The 20,659-nt window shown below is 36.0% G+C and overlaps 1 protein-coding gene and 1 pseudogene across 6 annotated transcripts in view; one reads left to right on the top strand and one right to left on the bottom strand.

The window, feature by feature from the left end:
* Nucleotides 1-20,659, bottom strand: part of Nrg1 (neuregulin 1) — a 990,069-nt gene that overhangs the window by 433,893 nt on the left and 535,517 nt on the right. The window lies entirely within an intron of this gene.
* Nucleotides 10,666-10,763, top strand: LOC125613229 (annotated as a pseudogene).

Raw genomic sequence — 20,659 nt, 5'->3', positions numbered from 1 at the left:
ATGAACTGGGACCAAAGGCAAGCATCTGGCTGTGGGGTAGATTCTTTTCGTTAGTCGAAGGATAAGCCCAGATCAAGCAAAGGATTGAGAAACAAAGCTCAAAGATGCCGCTCCCCTTCTGGCACAAGGAAGGATCAAGCTGTGCATTTAGTTTAGAAGATTTTTTTTTTTTTTGAAGAGGAAAATATCCAGAGTTTCCAAAATGCATGGGATTTTGTTTTTCCAGAGAAAGATTAATCTTTACTTCTTCTAAAAGGCAACCTGTTTATACATTTGCTGGAAGATTTGTCTGGAAAAAAATTAAAATAGGAGGACTTGATTTGACACATCTGGAGCAGATGGGCATGTTTTCTTTGGCTTCCTGGGGATGTTTAAATTGGGGTTAAGACGGGAAGATGGTAAAATTGCCTGAAGACTCAGGTGGCTGGGAACAGACTAGTATAAAATGTGGGAAAAGGAGCAGGAATAAAACATAGCAGATTCAATCATTAAAAATCTTTCACTTCCTCTTCTTGTCAAAAGCTATGTTGTAAATATTAATGGGAAGATAGGTAGTGAAGTCACAAAGAGAGTATGTGAATACAGGGTTGAAGAACAATTTGTGAATAAGAATATTTTGCTTAAATCTATCCCTGAAGGCTAAACAATGTGTCCTCAAGGATCATTAGTGAGAAGAAAATCTTCTCTCTGCCTACCTCATACTCACCCTAAATCTGATTTATACCAAAGCTTTTCACACAAAGTATTCTTGTGTTGAGGACAAAGCCAGTCATAAGGGAAAGCTGCAAGTGTAGGATTTTGAATGGAAAGGAGAAACAGGTGGCTGAGAAAGTTTTTGAGCTGCTCTAAATATGACTGAATAGAGAGGAGAGCTGACTAGGGAATTCAGCAATGAGCTCTTGGACCCCTATATAGCTATAGCACCAAAGGTGACTTGAAATGATCCAATGTCATTGTCTTACCCAGGTTTCTGGCTTTCAGCTGGGTTTCATTTCTTTTCCTTTCCTTTCCTTTTTCCTAGGCAAGTGTACAAATTTCAAGGGTTTTGAATTCAACAAGAAGAGATGTTGTAAAAGAAGAACATGAAAACATTGACCCCTTATTTTAGGACAAGTGATGCTTAATTTTCATGCACAAAATTATCAGTTAACACTGTGCATTGTCCTGATGACAGGAGACAAGTGGGTATAAACAATGGGTTACTTCTTATGTGTTAGAAAAGTGCTACTGCAAGTATAATAACATTGGCCACCAAATCCAACATAATTCAGTGAGTAATGTTGAAAAACATTCATACTTAAGGATTAATTTTTCTGCATTCAAGTGTCCAAATTGCCACAAACTACTTAAAAATCAATATTCAACTTTTATAAGTAAACAGCAATGTCTCTCTTTGGAAGATATCCTGACAATTTTTTTTTCCCATTTTGATTGTTCTTGTGCCAGAAAAAATAACTGCAAGTATTCCAAAACTTGGGAGGGGGTTGAGAATCTAATAGCATTTCTAAATTGCTTCCAAAAACTTTAGAAGATGAGCTTTGGAACCAGAAAACACTCAAAAGAAAAGTCTAAATCTGCCCCATAGACACGAAGCACATATGCAACTCACAGCAAAGGATGTGTGCATGAATATATGAGGGTGGAATCTGGCCACAGTCAGACTGATAACATGCTTAATCAAATGGATCATCATTCTGCCTCCATGGGTTTTCTCTTCTGACTTTGGCAAATTTATGATAAACGAGTACAAATTTGGCCAGCTAACTCTCGAGTCTATCAACAGGTTCATTATTTTGTCAATCAAAACACAACTCTCCACCTCTCTAAACTTTTAACAAATATGCTTCTTTTCAATTGAAAATTTGCTTATGAACCTTTTTTTCCCCACCTAATAATTTGATTGAAGTCCCCATCAGGTGTTTCTAGTTTCTGCAAAGGAATTACAGATTTAGTTTGTTGGGAACTGCTAATATTTTGGGTAAAGATGGCTAAGATAAGAGTTACCCCTTGAAACATAGTCCAAAAGGAATACTGGTGTTCTTATCAATAATGGATGGCCTCCTGGGACACAATCAGGGTGTTATAGGGTAATTTATGAGATCTGGCATCTCCCCTTCTTAACCTCTTGCTTTCAGCAGCACAGAACCTCTATCTCCTTGCACCCACCTTAAATGGCAATGTACCTGTGCCACTGAATCTCCACACTGTGAGATTCCAAAAGATGGGGACACATCTGTCCACATCTGAAAAAAGGAAAGCAAGACTCACGATGAACATCACAACTTGGGTGAGGGAAATTTTAATACAGGAGTAAAGGGAGTGTTTTCTCATTTAAAAAATTACCTTACACTTTTGGGATTGTGGTTAAAAAAAAATGTCCAGCCTCTTCTACCCCTTCCTCTCATCTCTGAATCCCCATATTACTGGGCCATGCCCAAAGTTCTCATACTTCCATTCTTAAATCATTCATAAATAATTTACCTAGGGCTGGAATAGAAAGGAAAAGGGAAAGTGTGGGATTGTGACAAGAAGGAAAAAGGGAAGATGTTCAGGAAAAAAGGACAAAGAAACCCTTCAAAATATTTGACCTACTTATCTACTTTACAGCTTGCGAAAACTGGTCTTAAGCCCAAATACAAAGACCTACGTTATTTTAAAATCTTTTTTGTTTTTATTTTTTTATCCTGGGATTGAACCCAGTGGCACTTTACCAATGATCTACAGGCCCATACCTTTTTATTTTATATTTTGAGACAAGGTCTTCCTAAGTTGCTGAGGGTCTAAATTGCTGAGGCTGGCCTCAAATTTGCAATGCTCCTGCCTCAGTCTCCTATGCTACTAGAATTACAGTATTCACCCTGCACTTGGCAAGACCTACTTTATTTTAAGGATAAAAGAAGGGATATAAAAAAAAAACACCTAGATCAGAGGTAAGGAGGAGAGGGAGAATACCATTGACAAGTATCTGGATCACACTGATAACTGTTTAACAATTGGATCACAATGTTTCAAAAAGAGGGAAAAGAGAAAAGAGATTTATCACATTATAGGTTGATTTCTAGTGTTTGCCAATTTCTATGGTATCAATTTTCTCCACTAGCCAACATGCTGTCAAACACCAACATGCTGTCACTGCCAATGAATTAGGAAGACATGCATATGACTGGCTTTGTGACTCAGGATAAATAAGCCATAACATATTATTAGAGACCAAAGTTATCTTGGACCTTCATGTTGAAATAGTAAAACCCTAGAAAGAGTAGAGGCTCTTTAAGAATGACTTGTTGAAATGCCATTCTGTAACATTTATTAAAATATGTTTCAGACGATGTCCACATTTTAAGGATGAAATTTAGAATTTCCAAACTTTTGTCTTGAGGAGTTGTGTAAATGTGTGTCATCCTCTGATATGGTTTTGTCTCAATTTTAATTTATCTGTTTTTTTATTTAAGTAAGTGAAAATATTCTATGATGCAAGAATAAGAAGTTGCAAGTTAAATAAATAAATTTAGAATCCACAGTAATGTACTTTGTATATCATGCATTTCATAATTCCACAGCACCTCCATAAAGAGCCTGAGGTGGACTTTAAGGATGGCTTAGACATTAAAAAAATATTTTTTAGATCCTTCATGACTCCAAATTGCACACTATTAATAGAAGAAAGAAACAAAATATCTGATTATCTTCAACTATCTGAAGCATCCAAGATCAGTTAGCATTCATGTTTACATATAAACTTATCATTTTATTTTTAAGCCTTCATAGTAAATTAAAATGTTCAGAATAACAGTGACATTTAACATGATGGATTTTGTGTCTCATGTGGGTATTCTTAAGATATTTGTTATGTGCATGCATTTATATATGTAAAAAATTATATATTTCTTTATAAGAACAAGATACTAATCATTTATAAGGGATAAAGGACAAGCACTCTGGATATAAATTACATTCTAGTCACTTTTGGTTCTCCTGCTATAGAAGCAGTGGTTGTTATATTACTCCTCATGCAAAACATGCATTTTATTATTAAACACTTTATTATGAGAAAAAGAAACAATAAGCCCTCAACAAATGTTTGTTTGTTGCCTATCTGCTTATGTTATGGAATGAATCAATTATGTGATTTTTTAAAAAAAATATTTTAGTTGGACACAATACCTTTATTTATTTATTATTATGTGGTGCTGAGTATCAAACCCAGTGCCTTGCACATGCTAGGCAAGCACTCTACCACTGAGCCACAACCCCAGCCCCTTATGTGATGTTTTAATAAGGAGTTCCTGTTCACTTCCTATTGGTCTGGTAGACTATGGAATTATGAATCTAGAGGGTAAACTCCTTCACTTTTTTCACTACAGTTTCATTTCAAAAGATTCCAGCCTGGCTCTGACCCAGAGAGCTCCTCTCGCTACCCTGGTCATTGAACTCCCCAATTTCCCACTGGGTCTCAGTTACAGTAGGCAAAGAGAAGTCGCCTGCCGTCCGTGCTCCTGAGGGACCTGGACGCTTCCTGTTACAATGAGCCACCATGGGAGAGACTACAAGCACATCAAAAGCATGACCTCTAGGAGAATGGCCACCAACAGGCAACTGAAAATCACTGCAGGATGCAATGGAAAGCATTCAGATACCTCAGGTGTTCACGAACTTTTTAGAAATAGTATACACAGACTTCTCCACAGTTGCTAGAATCTAGGGCTATTTAATTATCTTTAGCACTGATATTTAAAAACACAACTTTACCCTCCTTTAATTTTATTTTCAAATAGACAAAGTCTTCCCAAATGATTTTTGATTATTGAAATATTTACAAGAAGAGGAAAAATTGAGTATTTCACAAGGTATTTAAAAAGGCATCTTTGTTTATGGTACTGAGATAATAATGGGCATATTTAATAAATATTTGGAAAAGGAAGGGAGGGAGGAAGGAAAGAAGAAGTTAATGTGTGATTTTAGTTTCTGAAATAAATTAGCTAATGACTATGATAGTGTGACCTTACTAGGGCTCCAGGCTTCCTAGATTATTTCATCCAATGTGCGGTTAATGATTCATCCTTTAGGTGGCATTTTAATACCAAACCTCCAGGAATGAACTGTCCCTTACTCTTCATTGGCTCTTCTTTAGTGGCTTGCACAGGATTGGTCAGATCATAAGCCTCAAAAAGACTTGTTGAGTTAATGAAAGATTCTGGATATTAACAACTAGAATCTAGAACATAGTGTGCAGAAATTTCAGAAGGAAGTCAATGCCTTGGAAACTCAGTGGCAGTGTTGAATATTGGCCTCTTAGTAACTACCCCAGATTACAAAGTTTTTGTTTTTTAAGAACATTAAAAAAAAAAAAAAAACAATCCTCTATACCATGATTACCAGGTAATCTCTCTCACACACACAGGGGAGGGAAGAGGTGATTAACATGTTGAAATTTAGAAAATTCAACATTTCCTTTAATACTCAGATGTTAGGCAAATAAAAAAGTAAAGCAAGCACAGCATAAAGCACTCTCCAAAGCAGATAATCATGTTTCTTTAGTGATTGATTTTTTAGTAAGTGTATCAGGTTGTTTTTAATTACTGTATAACAAATTACCATAAATAGAATCACTTAAAACCACACACATTTATTATTCCACAGTTTATGTGGCTTGGGAGTCCGGACAGAGTTGAAACTAGATCCTTTGCTTAAGGGGCTCACAAAGATGCAATGAAAGCTCTTGGCCAAGGTTGCACTCTCCTCTGAGATGGAAGGACCTGCTGCTTCCTTGCTCATTGGATTGTTGGCAAAATTCACTCCTTGGTGGCTCTCAGCTACATGTCTCCCACCCCGGATTCCTAAAGGGCACCACCAGTTCCTAGCCATGTGGGATTCTTCAACATGGCCATTTGTTTCATTAAAGCCATCAAGGAAAAGGAGGGTGCCAGGAAGACATCCACCGCAAACTTATGTTACCTAACCACATAATCACATATGTGTTGTCACAGAGGTCTGACCAACTCTGTAGTGGCACACTGGCAGGAAACAGTGAAAGGTCCTGCTTATATTTTCAAGGTCAGGGCATCAGACAAGGGTGGGGGAACACCAGGAATCAGGGATTATGGCGATCATTTTCAGAGTGTGTTCACCACGGAACACAATGATATTGAATTACCCCCCAGAATTCCATGGAAAAATGTTTCACGCTTTCTTATGAAACCAGTGAATAGAGAGAGGTTTAACACAATGAAGGGTTAAATGTCAGCCCCATTTTAGGAGACGAGGGAAGAAATGCCTAAAAGTGAGATTACCTGAATTATCCACAAATAAATGACAAACGGAACCCCAAACAGAAAGCATCACAATGTATGTTCCTGATGTAATCTTGTACAACAAGGACTCAGGTGATACTTGCCCCTTTATGATGGTGGCTGCCATAAGATCTGCATTTTACCTTCATTTAGAATAAAAAGCTTGGACTGATTTTCTCCTATACTCAAAGGAAGTCTCATCTCTCTCTCTCTCTCTCTCTCTCTCTCTCTCTCTCTCTCTCTCTCTCCTTTCTTCACTACTGGGGATTGAACTCACAGGCACTCTACTACTGAGCTAGATCCCCAGATTTATTTTTTTTTTAATTTTTAACTTTGAGACTGAGTCTGGCTAGGTCATGAAGGATGGCCTTGAACTTGCAATCCTCCTCCAGCCTTCTGAGTAACCTGGCTCCTTCATGGGATTACAGGTGTGTACCACAGTGCTGGTGAATCTCATTTTTTATTCTTAATTGTGTTTGCTATCCTGTGTTCCTGTAAGAAATGATCAGGCCCCTTTGTGGAAATTTGGTATCTGAAAGACCTCATTTGAAAGGCACAACTTAATCTAAGCTGGGGGAAAGTTTACTTTTTCAAATTGCTTTATCAGCAATACAATTAAATGGCACATTTCTCCATAGAGTAGTGGATTCCTTGCTTACACTCCATTATCTTTTACAATGAAATTACAAAATGGGGCTTACAGACCATTGTTTGGGATGATCATTTTACATGACAGTATAAAATCCTTGGGAAGAATGTTATTTTAAGAATCATAATTCCCTACCAAATTTGGGGCTGAAACATAATGCCTTAACTATCTTCAGCTTTGTATTACACCTGTCTTCAACAACAACATCATATGGAGCTGAAACACTATCATTTTGTACTTCTTAGCTTCTTAGGAGCTTTGATCTATCTAGGCTGACAGCCACCTTTCTTTTTCTCACAGTGACATTTCTCAATGCTCCTCTCCCAAAACTAGGGAGCCCATTTTCCTAAAATATCCAAATTCTGGGTCTAAGAAATGGCTCAGTGGCAGAGCACATGCATTGCATTCACAAGGTCCACAGTTCAATCCCTAGCAGCACTAAAGAAAGAGAAATAGAAAAACAAAAAGAAAAATAAATTCTGTTCATAGATTATGCTATGGTTTGGATTGGAAATATTCACAAAAGATCATGGGTTGAAGGTTTGGTCCCTAATGCAACAGTGTTCAGAGGTGGATAGTTTGGGAGATAGTTAAGGTCTCTGACCCCATCAATGGATTAATCCATTTATGGATTCATAACTTAATGGGCTATTGGGAGGTAGTGGAAACTTTAGGAGTTGGAGCTAGTTTGAGGAAGTAGTTTGCTTTAAGTGTGCCCTGGAAGGCCATATTAAAACCTGGCCCCTTCATCTCTCTTTGTTCCCAGCTACCATGAGGTGAATAGCTTTGATTCACCACATGCTCCAGCCATGTTGTACTGCTTTGCCACAGGCCCAGAAACTAAGAGTTAAGTGACCATATACTGGAATTTCTGCAACCATGAGGCAAAATAAATCTTTTCTCCTTTTGAATTACCTATCTCAGGTATTTTATAACAGCAACAAAAAGCTAACTACACAAATAGTTTGGGAGAATCAAAAGTCAAGGTAAAATACAATTGTCTTGGCTCTTTTGAAAAATTTATATGAACTTGTTGGATATTAACTCTTTTTGGAGTTTTGTACAGGATTGCTGTAAGAATATATGTGCTACCTCAAGGACAAGGACTTCCAGACAGTAAGCATTCCCTCCTGCATCACTGGTGTGATTAATCCTTTTGGTTGCTAGTTTCATATTTCATAAGAAGGCTTTCAAGTCAAACCCAAGGATCCTTTCCTACTCCTACACAGCAATGCATACTGTTGAGCAACTCCCATTTACACATTGTTCAGAGTTTCCATCCAAAAGGTCACAGACTTCTACAGATGAGATATCAATGTTCCCTTTATGCTGAGACATTGTTAATGTACCTTGCTTTTTATTTTTAAAAAAATCCTCAAGTTACCAAATGTCTAAGTGTGGTTTTGGTAAGTATCACACACACACATTAGTCAATGTTTATTGATGGCAATTTTAGATGATAGAGTCGAAATCTCTGTCATTGTCACACAGTAGTATAGACATTGCAATGTCTGACAATCAGGAAAAGAATTTGTTTCTTTGGCCACCCAATTCTTTCATTCCATATTTCTCCTAACCTTTTGCTTTGCAAGTCTGGGCAGACTTTAAAGCCTGTCAACAGGCTACTTCCTCCATGAAGTGTTTCTAAAACCCTCCATTCAGGATTCTTTGTTTTTCTGTAATCTGAAAAACTGTATATAGTTTCCCCCTATCTGTAGTGGATACTTTCAAGACCCCTACTGGATATCTGAAACCACAGATAGAGCCAAAACCTATATATAGTATTTTTTTTCCTATACACATGTGCCTCTGATAAAATTTAACTTACAAGTTAGGCATGGTAAGAGATTAACAAAAATAACTGATAATAAAATAGAATAATTAAAACAACATACTAATACTGCAACAGTCAATCTGACGACTTTGTAATCTACTAAATGACTAACAGGTGAGTAGCATATACAGTGTGTATACACTGGACAAAGGAATGATTCATTTCCTGAGTGGGATAGAGCTGGACGGTGTGAAATTTCATCACTCTCGTTAAAACAATGCACAATTTAAAATATACAAAGTATTTATTTCTGGAATTTTCCATTCAATGTTTTCCAAACTCTGTTGACAATAGGCAACTTAAATTTTGCAAAGTAATACTACGAACGAGGGGTACTTCTGATTCGGACTCATTGTTACAGTACTCATTCATTTTCATCCATTAAACAGTCAACTTTTTATGTCTTTTTCAACTGCATTATAAATTCAGTGAAAATAGCATTCAGCTTATGTTTTCTGTCTTACCAAAGTATATTGCAAATTGCAGACCCTCATTACCTAGACAAGAAATATCTCTCAGTTCTTTTGATCACAGAATCTTCTCCAGTATCTTGAAAACTGGTTTGTTTATATATGACCACAATTATGAATCTTGGAGTTAATCAGATTTCCTCTCTTTATTTTGCTTACCAGGAAGATTGCTTTAAGTTAGATCCCACCCCCTCCCCAGTGTTTGATGGCATGTGCTTTTGTGCATTACTCTTACCTCTGGCTTTAAGGTTTTCTTTTCTTTAAAACAAATTTTTTAAAAAATTCTTCTTTCCCTAAAACAAATGATACCCCCAAATGATTACTTACTAAATTTATTTTATGTCATTTATCTGAAAAATAATTCTTCTTACACAGGAATTTTCCATTGCTGGGTAAACTCTAAAAAAGAAGTAGTTATTAAAGGATGCCAACCTCTGAAACCTAAAAAACCCTTTCTTATGCATATGAATGTTTCCCCCATGATAGTTTGTTATTATTAAAATCATCCAAATAACAGGCTGGCAAGTCCCCTTCGTTCTACAGTTGGTTTTAAATTCCACTTTTATATGTGTAAATGAGGGGTTAGGGCTAGAAGAACTCGAGTCTCCTCCACTCCTAAGGTTATATGATCTTAAACACCCTTAGCTCTCCCCTTCTTCCTACCTATGTTGACACAGTCCTAGAACATCAGGGAGGAGGTTTGAAACTTTCAGTAAATCTTTCAAACCCTTAGATTTCATTCATTAAATGTTAGTTGGTATTTCTACACTAATGAAAAATTAAGAAAAAGTTTCTGGGAGAATTTGACAGTGTTGGAATTTATATAAAGTCCACCAAGGATAATCTCAGGATTTTCTAAAGGAGTCACAGTTATGTGAATGTGTGTATGGGGACAGATAAGAAAAAAATATATCTATATTTAACTAATCAAATATAGAAACAACAAATGAATTGCATATAAAAATAACTAAAGATTTCCTCTTTGATGGTTAGTCATTTAATTTTAAATCCTTAGAAAAGCTACTAAGGAGAAGACAAGACAAATCCAGCAAGGCAAAAGAAGAGAACAAAAAGGGAGGGGGGTTTGTCGAATGAGAACAGCATGTGGGGTGCTACTGTTGATAGTGAATTCTGCCATCACACTGCTGCATTTCCCCAGTGCCCCCACATTTCCTGAACATATTCTAAATGTACACATGCATGTCCCAGAATGCCAGGACAAGATGGCAGCACACAGGCTTTGAGGTCTCCTGCCATCTATTTCCTGGCTGTGTAACTTGGGAAGTCTCCTCATTTATGACTAGATTGTTCACTGTAACATAGAGATGATAGCAGTTTGCATATCTCATAGCATAACAATGAAATGATATGATATATTTACAATGTGGGGAATAGTTTCTGTCCTTCACATACTCGTCTAGGGATTGCTCCATCAGCCATATACTGAAAATTGGAATGATACAGAGAAGACTAGCATGGCCCCTGCATAAGGATGACACTTACTCATCCAGCACTTATTTAGGGACAACCATTATGTGTCAAATGCTAGTCTAGACACTTGGAATTTGTCCATGTGCAAGACATAGAGACCACAGTGAAGCTTTTTTGATATGTATTGAAAAGGACCCATTAACAAGTGGTCTAGGGAAGGCAGTGTCATATGTAAGCTTCTTTAATACAGTATTTAGTGAAAACAAAAATTTGGAGAAAGACCTGTAGGAAGGAGCCAATGACTCTTATCTTGGCAAACTGTCTCATGTTTTGGCAACAGCAGGACTTGGCCTATCTTTTATTTGGATGTTTTCTAACCTATTCCTGTACCCTCTTAACATTTTCAAGATTTGAAGTGGAAACAAATAATGCATAAACAAAGTAAAACTGATTATTACAAACAAGAAAGTCTCCTCATTTAGAACTAACCTCTTGTGACAAGTTGTAAACATGTTTTCCCACTTTTCCAAGTTGTTTCTTAGAAACTTAAGGTAACGCACTTTGTGCTAGGTTTTACAATCAAATGTATATAAATCTATACTGCTTTTGATAACATTTACTGTCATTTTCCAGAATGAACTAGGTTTTAAAAAACTCGCATAGTCTCAAAAGGGGAATGTTCCTTGTACATTAGATATAAAACGAGGTGTCAGCAGCAGGTGTTAACAGTTTTTTAGCTGCAAATCATCCACAAAACTGCTAGTCATTTGAAGAATCCTGATAAATTCTATTTCTAACACTTGCTTTCACAATTTCAGCATTTTTGTTTTGGGGCCTCTTTGCTCTGTAAGTGCAAATAAGTCAGACTCTTCTGCAGGCAGTATATATCAAAGAACTATTTAATTGGAGGTTGTTTTGGAAGTCTTATGAGGAGGCAATCCTACCTATACAGAAACTAAGATAAATATAGGACTTAATATTTCACACTCCACATTGTACAGGTTTTATAAATTTTCCAGATGACATAGGTTTTCAGGGTTTCCCCTATTTGGTATAATACTGCATCTAAAACCTCTGTGTGTCAGGTGGATTATGTTCACAGGAATCCTGCATGTTAATAATTATTCTCCTTTATTATAGATAGGGAATAGTTATGAAGAGCTTATATAACTTTGTAAGGGTCCTAAATGGCAGAGCTAGGATTTGAACTTAAGGACATCTGGCTCCAAAGCTTGGGTTCAGTGAGGACATTGTAACCCAGTAAGGCTCAGAGCAGTGTGTGCTCAGGGGCGAGAATTCCAATGAAATATACACTTAATAATATTGACAAGAGAAGGAATATTCTGAAATAGAAAACTATTAAAATACATTAACATTTAACACAAATTAACACAAATTATTGTATGCCTATATTCACATAAGTCCCAAATTAGGGAATATAAAATTGGGAGCCTGGTTTTGCTTCTGAAATAAAAATGTCTAAGGTAATCTTTTCTGGCTTGACTGAGGAGGTGTTCAAAGCACAGATTTTGGGCTCTTGCTTCCTAGAGATTCTGATTCCATAGATCTGAGGTGGGGAACAAGCATGTATATTTTACAGATTTTCCTCAGGTGAAGCTGGTATGTAGCTCAAGTTGAAATGCAAAGAAAGGCTTAAGGATATTTAATATTCTGCAATAATTCAACTCCTGTCCATTTTGTCAATAGTGTCTAGTTAAAAAAGGCTAGACGTAAGGCCTTCCATGTTGAATTATAGCCCTTCTATCTGTATTATTAAAAACACAAGCATACACACAGAGAAACAGGAGCATAGGTGGAAATTACCCTTTAAAAATCATCATGCATAGTCAGGCATGTTGGCACAGGCCTGTAATCCTAGTGGCTTGGGAGGCTGAGGCAGGAGGATTGCAAGTTCAAAGCTAGCCTTAGCAAAGCAAGGTGCTAAGCAATTCACTGAGACCCTGTCTTTAAATAAAATACAAAATGGGGCTAGAGGGGGCTGTGGCTGTGGCTCAGTGGTAGAGTACTCGCCTAGCATGTGTGAGGCGCTGGGTTAGATCCTCAGGGAAACATGAAAATAAATAAATAAAATAAAGGTATTGGGTTCAACTACAACTAAAAATATTTTTAAAAAACAAATGGGACTGGGAATGTGGCTCAGTGGTCAAGTGCCCCTGAGTTCAATCCTTGGTACCAAAAAAAAAAAAAAATCATCATGTAGTAATGCAACATGCTATTCTGGATTAGATCTGGGAATGGTAAAAGGACAATAGTGGAAAAACTGGTGAAATCTGAAGTTTAGTGAACAGTATTATACCAACATCAATTTTATATTTTGGACAAATGTACCATGCTTATATAAGTTTTTAACATTAGGAGATGCTTGGTAAAGTTGATATGGAAACTCTGTGTACTATTCTTTGAAACTTTTCTGCAAATTTAAATTTAAAACATAATTTAAATTCATCACATCAAGTACAAAAACAATAGGAGAGTTATTTCCATTTGTCTGAGTTATGAGTTATATCCTCAGGTAACCAATAAGCATTAAGATTTTTCTTCTGTAATTTAGGAAGGCAAGGAGAAGAGAGGAAATGAAGGTCAAGTGGGGCAGAAAGATCAAGAAGATCAAGGGATACAAAGGGAGCCACATCTGGAATAAGCCAGCTTGAGGAAGGTGCTGGAGGCCATGTAAAGTCACCCTGAATCACAGAGATTATGCTGATCCTTTGAGAGATTGCCCTTTGTTAACCATCTTATTCCATGCAGAACCCAATGGTTGCATGACTGGCATTTAGCAGAAGATAAGGGGCAGGGTGCTGGGAGGACTTGGAGAATCAAGATCTGAGGACTGCTGTGAAAGGTACTAGATGAGTAAAGTAAGTACTTAACGCCAAAGCCAATTAACTTCAGAAATTAAGAACAACTCATCCAAAGTGCATTAAAAAAGGACAAGTGGAGATAGGGAAGGGGCTAAGAGAGAATGTGGGGAACAAAAGAACTGAGGACTAAGACATTTGGTATTTTTGTTCTGTGGGCTGATCCTGTTTGAAGCTGAAGAAAGGTGTTATTGGCACAGCCAGGTATTTTCTCTCACATTGCATATTTTGTCTATGACTCTTTGTTAAATGCATTGAATAAACTTCTGTTACTACAGATGATTTCAATAATATCTAGGGTATCATCTTCAGTTTTTCCATAGGACTTCTGCCCCAGAGACATTTCCTCTTCCAGCCCCATATTTTCACAGGATTGATCCTTGATGCATCCTTCATAATAAACCCAGCACAATGAGGACATGTCGCTGTTTTAGCAATCCTATTTCTACCTGAACAAGTCCAGGCAGTAGAAGGTTACACACCCAGGTTTGGGGGTGTGCATGACAATGGTGTCCCAGTATCACTCATTTTATCAAGTTGGGGCAAAGAAGTACACATGAGTATGACATGAGTTACAACATGTTTGGAGCTCATGAACAATATAATTACCAAGTTCAAGATTTGGTTGACAGCCAAGTTCTAGAGCTCATAAAATAAAAAGAAAAGGGAAAGGAATGAATGAGATGTAACTCCTGTATAAAGCCAATGTGGAGGCTGATGAATGAAGGAGAGATGTATTAAAAAAAAAAACCTCATTAAAGTCCACACAAGTACTTTGGAATGTTATTATAGGAACAGGTTTTTACATTTAGCAGAAATGAGAATTAGAGGAAAAGGAAGATTAAATTAGTGCATTTTCCTTATTTGTATTTCCTTATTGTTTAGGCACCTACTATTTGGTGGTCCTGCACTGATTTAAAAAAGAAGGAAAAAAAAAAAGAGAACAAAAAAATTTGCAGAGTCCTATACAGGGTAATTATGTGCTTCCATTTATAACTTCAAGAACTCATATTTGACTGGATTTTCTGCTTTGGTGTTTTCATTGTGAAAGGTAAGTATCTATATTATCCCCATTTGGATTCATGAGAGGGATCACTTGGATCCATCAACCTGCAACCCAAAGACAAGGGTAAACAGGTCTCTTATTGACCTTGGATAATTTATAAACTGATGTTCTACCCTCCATTTAATTTTTCACTTGCATTTGGATACAAATATTGCCTATTCTAATTCCTTTCTCAATAGGTAGTGCAATGCAGTGGGTAAGAGCCTGGGCTCTAGAGCTAGATAGCCAAGCTTTAATTTTTAGCTCCACCACTTCATAATTGTTCTTGTCTACAAAATTAAAATTACGGTACTTATCTGATAGGGTTCTAAGAATTAAATGAGTTCATAGCTATAAAGTGCCTGAAATGGTTCCTGGCACATAATAACCACTACATAAGAATCAGCTATTATCATTGCTATCTTTCATTGCAGGAGGTCAAATACTTTTTCTTTTTTCCCTTACTATGTGAAATACTATTTTAGAATGGGAGCTATAGAGAGATGACAAAGAGACTGAATCTAATCGTCCTCAGTCTTCATGCATAAATACCCAAGGAAACCTGTGGGAAATAAGTGTACATAAATTAAGGTAAAAAAAAATCTGTTTTTTGTCTTAAAATGAAGTTTCTCCAGAGTGCAACAGTTTAATTCTTGGGTTTCCCATTGTGTTTATGTGTGTTCTCTATTGGAAATCAAGCTGGGCCAGAGTTTTCAACACTTCTGGGACTATTGCTATTAAATCACTCTTTTGAATCACACACTACAGAAAATATGGTTATACTTAGCACACGGTTTTTTGCCTTAAACAGGGTGCCAAAATTCATTAACTAATTTTTCTTCTAAATGACCCTAGACATTACTATTTCTTATACTTTGACTTTTGAAACTTGCTATTTATTTTCAAATCACTTTTAGAAGTGGGATTAAAAAACATGGGTCCCCAAGTCAGTGGTGGTTTTTCAGGAGGTGGGTCATTCTGCCACCTTTTGGGTAGTTGCAGTAAGCTGTGAATTATCACCTCCTAGTAGCGGGGTGTGGAAGAAATCAGAAGTTTTCTAGTATATTCTATATTTTGAGATTTCATGAGATAGTTGAGCAATACTTTAAAAATTGAAGGACTGTCATCAATTTTTCAAATTTATTTTTACAGTAACAAAATTATCATCTACTACACCAGTATTCATAAAAGGAAGGATAATAGTTTGATACACAGATATAAATACTACATTGGATATGTTATGTGTACATGTATACATTCTCAGAGGGATTCTGTCAAGAAATGGAACATGAGAAGGAAAAATGTTTTCAGTACAGGAATATGGCAACTTCTCTATTAGAATGTAAGATTCATCTGACAGGATTCAGGAATCTAATCTTACATTAAAATGCAAGATTCATATTTGCCTTTCTACTTGTCTCCAATTACCATGAATCATTTTTGGAATATATTTGTTGAATAAACACCTGGCTCTACATATTTGTAAACTATTTATCTCAATTCTTTATTACAGACTTATCTCTGGAAAACACCACCAAAGTCCAAACATGGCATTAGAACTGATCTATTAACACAATTATGGTACTCTACCACATATTTATGTGACAAAAGACTAGAACACATGTACTTTTATTCTTAAAACCCCACAAAAAATGACACTAGTAATATTTTCAAAAGATTGCTAAATTAATTTTTTGAAATAAAAATAAGTAATTAAAATATATATGCTACCCAGTGTACTTCAAACTCTAATATTCTTTTTATTAGTGGGAGTCAATTTTAATGAGTCATTATTAGCTTCAAGAAACGAAGCAGAATAGCAAGGAATAGAATAGAAAAGATTTGTGTCATCATACAGGGCAAAATTTTATGTCAGGAAAACCATCAAACTATTGTTGGAGGTAAATAAACACACACACAGAGATAATGATCAATGCAGTTTGTACTGTGGGTCTCAGTAGCAAAATCCTGGTCATGTGCCAGTCTAGACCTTTTTGGGAAGCTCAAATTTTAAAAATTGGAGGTCTCTCATCAATTTTCCAAATTTATTTTTTAAGTAAAACAAAATTATCATCTACTATATCACTATTCATAAAAGGAAGGATAATACTGAAGTGTCCATAATTGAGTCTTCTGAAACTAAGTGATAATAGACAGGTGAACAGGAGAAAAAGCATACACATTTATTAACACATGTAGCATTATTCCAGATCTAGAAAATATAAAGCTTAAAAGCCCTTTCCACTGGGGAGAGTGATAAGAAAGAGTAAGCAATTTTAGAAGAGGAATAAATTAATTTTAGGGAAAAGAATGAGTCCAGAAAACAGACAGTTATCTAGGACAATATTCTTCTGGATTCTGGAAGAGGTAGTGACAAGTTATAGGAAGATAAAGAGCAGAACGTCACTGGGGACAAAAATTGTCATACAAATAGTCTTCCAGGTAATCTCCAGGAACTGCTCTCCCTCCCAGAAGTAGACAAAAAGTCTGTCCAGACATGGCAATGATTTTATGTCCCTCTTTTTCCTGCTCATCTGTTGAAAGCCTTAGGGAGGGAGTTTAAAATAATTGCATTTCTTTTAGAATAAAGTTCCTCAGTCAAATGTGTGAAATTCAGAAAGCCTTTCCATAAACTTGAGGAGAAGTAAAAATGGAAGGTCAGAGAGAATTCTAGATTCGAAGGCTGTTCCTAAGGCCTTTCGATAGTTTTGAATTCAAAATGCTCGAAATTTCAAAACATCATACCTTGGGGTATTGCTTTCTAAGCCCCAAAGACCTCTTCCTTGTTTCTCATCAAATACTAGACCATCTCCAAGAGTCTCACTTCATCACTTTCTTGGAAGGAGAAGCTAAAACCTTCCTTGGGATGATGTTGCATAAGAACATAACTAAAATATGCTGGAACTTAGCTAGATATGTTATGGTAGCTATTTTTGTGAAATTTGTCAGAAAGTAGAGGAGTAAACATGATTTCATGTAGCCTCAACAAAGAGAATTGTTTAAAAAAAAGTGAGAAAAAGATGAAAGACATGGAAAATATTGAATGTTACCTGAATCATCTACTTCAGGAAAATAGTAACGAGTAAGAAATCTCTCCATCCTTTTGTGTTTGGTAAACTTCCCTCATCTGTTCTGAGATAAAGATCCATTTTTACCCTTCACAATTCCCATAAGAATTTTGGAAAAACACCTCTCTTTGTCCACCTCTGTGATAACCCAGATCCCTTTTCTTTAAGACAGTCACCTTTCATGAATTTATTCCTAGTATGGTAGTTGAAGTAAAATCATCTAATTATCAAGGGCTCTTGTCTTTGATAGTGAAACTAAGGGTAAACTTTAATAATAAACCCTGTAGTTAATCTTAGCTACTTGCTTTTATCACTGATTTTAAAAGTTGCTTAGTTAAACAATGAAATAATAGACCCCTGCTAGATTTACTATAAAAAATACCTCTCATGTATGGTCACAATGGCAATGATAGCCTTGTTTAGCTCAAACCAGTCAAAGCCACTGACACCTTCACTTGAGCCTGTGCAGGTGTCTAGTGGGTGACCTTTGACATCAGAGGGCAAAAATTTTACCCTCAGATCATGCTAATGCCATCACTGTCTGAATCCTATGAAGATCTATGAAGTTTGATTTCTTTTGCACAGACCACTGATTATTTCATTCCTTCTTACTTCAATTGCTTTTCTTCATGCTTTATCACATGAATGCCCTTAAACCCTATCCCAGAGGAGGTGGATTTGAGGTATTTCCCTGTCTCTACATGATTGGTGCCTCTGGAATACATCTCTTTTACAAGCATTATCACTTAAGTACCTGGCATACTGTGTGGTAGGAAAAACAAACCTGTTTCAGTAATAATTTGGTGTACAACTTGGGCAGATTGGCTCTTAGATTTGGATCCTCCTTCACTCAACCCTAATAACAAGTCTTCCTAGGGCATCTTGTGTTCCATTCCTGGTCCAGGCACCCAGTAATGAGTTAACTCTTAGTATTGTGATATTTCTGCTGTCTACTAGTAACATGGCAAGAATTTGACTTTTATTCCTTTTTAGTCTCTTGCTTTCTAGATCTGGCTTCTTTTGGTTTTATAGTCTAATCACTGATGATGTCTGGAAACAAAGACTTATAGAGATCTTGACTCTTTGGGATTAAAGATGACAGAAAATTTGGTTTGTTGCTCTTTTCTGTTTGCCTATTTTGGGCTTACGGCACTTAAAACTCTACAATTGGGAAGAGAACAGTTCTTTGATATGGACCAGTGGGTTTCATAATTCTCTGTTTATTGTTGACCCATAGCATAATTTTAGAATTAAACCTAAACTCTGTCTCTCCTTTCCTGTTTATGTCTCCAATTCAGAAAGGACTTGCCTTTCATTGTATATAATATTCCCTCTCTCAGGATGGCATTACCAGATTATGAAATCTCTCAAGGAAATTCAATTTTAACTATCCTAGAAATAAGGAATAATTTTTATAAACTGTGTATTTTTTTAAATTCCCAAATTATCTACTTTAGATACTTTTAATATGTGGAGTGGGAAAGATGTATCTTAAAGAAACTATCTCAGAAATAGCAAAGCAAGTCCATATAACCTGGATAAATTTGGAGCAAACAAGTCCAGTTTAATAATTTTGATTTAATAAAAAGCTATATTTTCTCCATTAGGTTGAATAAAATGCAAATACACATTTTCATTCTACTTGTGTATGTTCTTCCTAATGTCATACAGATTTGCTAATCAAATACTCTTGTATTACTTTTATTTAAAGTTTAATGAAATAAAAAGATAAATCTGTGTTTCAACAAATTGATTGTTTTGACAAAATTTCCACAGTAATAATGTTTTGTAGTATATCAGTTTGAAAATAATTTCCAAGACCTTTAGTAACTTATAATTTTGGTTTGATACTAAATTGCATTAATTAATGGATATTCATAGGATATCTACATAATTTTTTAGTAAGATCAAAAACTGAAACATTGATAACCAAGCATAATCTTACATTTATAAGATTTTTGCCTTTTTTTATATGCTACAGAGAAGCTGTCTACATTTAGGTCTTAAAAAATGTGTCCTTTCATTCCTGTATATCAGCGACAAATCCTCTGAAATGGAAATGAGGACAACCACTCCATTCAAAATATCTTCAAAAAAAATAAAATACTTGGGAATCAACCTAACAAAAGAGGTGAAAGACTTATACAATGAAAACTACAGAACCCTAAAGAGAGAAATAGAAGAAGATCTTAGAAGATGGAAAAATATACCCTGTTCATGGATAGGCAGAACTAACATCATCAAAATGGCGATATTACCAAAAGTTCTATATAGGTTTAATGCAATGCCAATCAAAATCCCAACGGCATTTCTTGTAGAAATGGAGAAAGCAATCATGAAATTCATATGGAAAAATAAACGACCCAGAATAGCAAAAACAATGCTAAGCAGGAAGTGTGAATCAGGCGGTATAGCGATACCAGACTTCAAACTATACTACAGAGCAACAGTAACAAAAACAGCATGGTACTGGTACCAAAACAGGCGGGTGGACCAATGGTACAGAATAGAGGACACAGAAACCAATCCACAAAACTACAACTACCTTATATTTGATAAAGGGGCTAAAAGCATGCAATGGAGGAAGGATAGCATCTTCAACAAATGGTGCTGGGAAAACTGGAAATCCATATGCAACAAAATGAAACTGAATCCCTTTCTCTCACCATGCACAAAAGTTAACTCAAAATGGATCAAGGAGCTTGATATCAAATCAGAGACATGCCGTCTGATAGAAGAAAAAGTTGGCTACGATCTACATACTGTGGGGTCGGGCTCCAAATTCCTCAATAGGACACCCATAGCACAAAAGTTAATAACTAGAATCAACAAATGGGACTTACTCAAACTAAAAAGTTTTTTCTCAGCAAAAGAAACAATAAGAGAGGTAAATAGGGAGCCTACATCCTGGGAACAAATCTTTACTCCTCACACTTCAGATAGAGCCCTAATATCCAGAGTATACAAAGAACTCAAAAAATTAGACAATAAGA

The sequence above is a fragment of the Marmota marmota genome, unplaced genomic scaffold (assembly GCF_001458135.2).
Source record: "Marmota marmota marmota unplaced genomic scaffold, marMar, whole genome shotgun sequence".
Lineage (NCBI taxonomy): Eukaryota > Metazoa > Chordata > Mammalia > Rodentia > Sciuridae > Marmota > Marmota marmota.
Note: the sequence above shows the minus strand (reverse complement) of the source record. Positions and strands in the feature narration are given on the sequence as shown.